This window comes from Mustela erminea, unplaced genomic scaffold (assembly GCF_009829155.1).
Source record: "Mustela erminea isolate mMusErm1 unplaced genomic scaffold, mMusErm1.Pri scaffold_37_arrow_ctg1, whole genome shotgun sequence".
In the NCBI taxonomy this organism is placed as follows: domain Eukaryota; kingdom Metazoa; phylum Chordata; class Mammalia; order Carnivora; family Mustelidae; genus Mustela; species Mustela erminea.
The window spans coordinates 33,187-35,745 of NW_022476397.1; positions in this window are offsets into that span (position 1 = coordinate 33,187).

A 2,559-nucleotide genomic window follows, 5' to 3' on the forward strand; every position below is an offset into this window, starting at 1 on the left:
TGACAGGGGCATTTAGCCCATTAACATTCAGGGTAACTATTGAGAGATATGAATTTAGTGCCATTGTATTGCCTGTAAGTTGACTGTTACTGTATATGGTCTCTGTTCCTTTCTGATCTACCACTTGTAGGCTCTCTCTTTGCTTAGAGGACCCCTTTCAATATTTCCTGTAGAGCTGGTTTGGTATTTGCAAATTCTTTCAGTTTTTGTTTGTCCTGGAAGCTTTTAATCTCTCCTTCTATTTTGAATGATAGCCTAGCTGGATATAGTATTCTTGGCTGCATGTTTTTCTCGTTTAGTGCTCTGAAAATATCATGCCAGCTCTTTCTGGCCTGCCAGGTCTCTGTGGATAAGTCAGCTGCCAATCTAATATTTTTACCATTGTATGTTACAGACTTCTTTTCCTGGGCTGCTTTCAGGATTTTCTCTTTGTCACTGAGACTTGTAAATTTTACTATTAGGTGACGGAGTGTGGGCCTATTCCTATTGATTTTGAGGGGCGTTCTCTGAACCTCCTGAATTTTGATGCTCGTTCCCTTTGCCATATTGGGGAAATTCTCCCCAATAATTCTCTCCAGTATACCTTCTGCTCCCCTCTCTCTTTCTTCTTCTTCTGGAATCCCAATTATTCTAATGTTGTTTTGTCTTATGGTGTCACTTATCTCTCGAATTCTCCCCTCGTGGTCCAGTAGCTGTTTGTCCCTCTTTTGCTCAGCTTCTTTATTCTCTGTCATTTGGTCTTCTATATCACTAATTCTTTCTTCTGCCTCATTTATCCTAGCAGTGAGAGCCTCCATTTTTGATTGCACTTCATTAATAGCTTTTTTTATTTCAACTTGGTTAGATTTTAGTTCTTTTATTTCTCCAGAAAGGGCTTTTATATCTCTCGAGAGGGTTTCTCTAATATCTTCCATGCCTTTTTCGAGCCCGGCTAGAACCTTGAGAATTGTCATTCTGAACTCTAGATCTGACATATTACCAATGTCTGTATTGATTAGGTCCCTAGCCTTCGGTACTGCCTCTTGTTCTTTTTTTTGTGTTGAATTTTTCCGTCTTGTAATTTTGTCCAGATAAGAGTATATGAAGGGGCAAGTAAAATACTAAAAGGGTGGCAACAACCCCAGGAAAAAATGCTTTAACCAAATTAGAAGAGATCCAAAATCGTGAGGGGGGAGAAAGGGGATAAAAAGAGGTTCAAAAAGGAAGAAAGAAAAAAAAAAAGAAAAAAGAAAAAAAAAAGAAAAAAGAAAAGAAAAGAATTAAAAAAAAAGGAAAATACCTAAGAAAAATGTAAAAAAGAAAAAAATATATATATTAGATAAACTTTCAGAAAGTGGTTGTTTTTCTGTTTCCAGAATTGCTGCTGTTCTTCTCTTCGATCTGCCGATGGATTTTCAGGTGTTTGCAATCTTTAGATAAGCTATCTAGCTGATCTCCGGCTAGCTGAAGCAGTCTCAGCCTGCTACTGCTCCGCCATCTTGACTCCTCTATTTTGAATTTTTTAACGTTGGACAAAACGGGTAAATCAGCTGCAGACAGACATGCAAGTGATGCTGCTGCTTCCGCTAAGCCTTTAGTACTTTGGAAGGACATCCTCACAGGAAAGTGGAATGGACCAGATCCAGTGTTAGTATGGAGTAGGGGGTCTGTATGTGTTTTTCCACAGGAAAAGGAGGTTCCAATTTGGATCCCAGAGCGGCTGGTGATTGCAGCCTTGCATCCAAACACCAGTCATGATGCTGAAGATGCTGATGATAACTCTGGGGATGCTACACCTCCTGTGGCCGACTGAAGCCATAGAGCTGTGGGCAGTGGTTAAAGCATGGCTATATCCTTTACCAGTGACTAACTCTTCTCTCATATTCCCTCCTCTCCCTTTGATGCATGGCAGGTCTGTAACTTGCTAGGAGCATGTACTGATATCTCAGCAGTGTCCATGTTAAATGGTGGCAAATTCCTCAACTGTTATTATAAACAAAATGACTCTAGTACCTTTGAGACAACAGTTAATGTGTCTTGTCCCAATAATATTACTTATCAGCCCACTCCCATATGCGTCTGGCCACCGCTCCTTTTCCTCGTAACAGATGCTAGCGAGCTGAATGATACATTGAATTGCACTAAGAATTGCTATCTTTCCCAGTGCTGGAATGTCACGGCCTTCAAGCTGGCTGTGATTATGCGTATCCCTACCAATGTTCCTATCCCAGTTTCCATTCCAGAGTACACGTTACCGGTGGTGCTATCCAGAAAGAAGGGAGATTTTGGTATCACAGCCGTCATTTTGACAGCATTGGCTATATCTACAGCAGCTGCCATGGCAGCAGCAGTCTCACTTGCTGCAACTATACCCACTGCGGAAGCTGTGAACACCCTTGCAGAAGGAACGGCAGCTGCCCTTCAAACACAGACTCAGATCAATGCACATCTACAAGCAGGAATCCTGATAGTCAACCAGAGACTGGATTTGGTTCAAGAACAAGTGGACATATGGGGGGCCCTATTGGGACTGGGATGTATAGTACCCTTCCCGGCAATTTGTGTGACTCCCATAGCCTA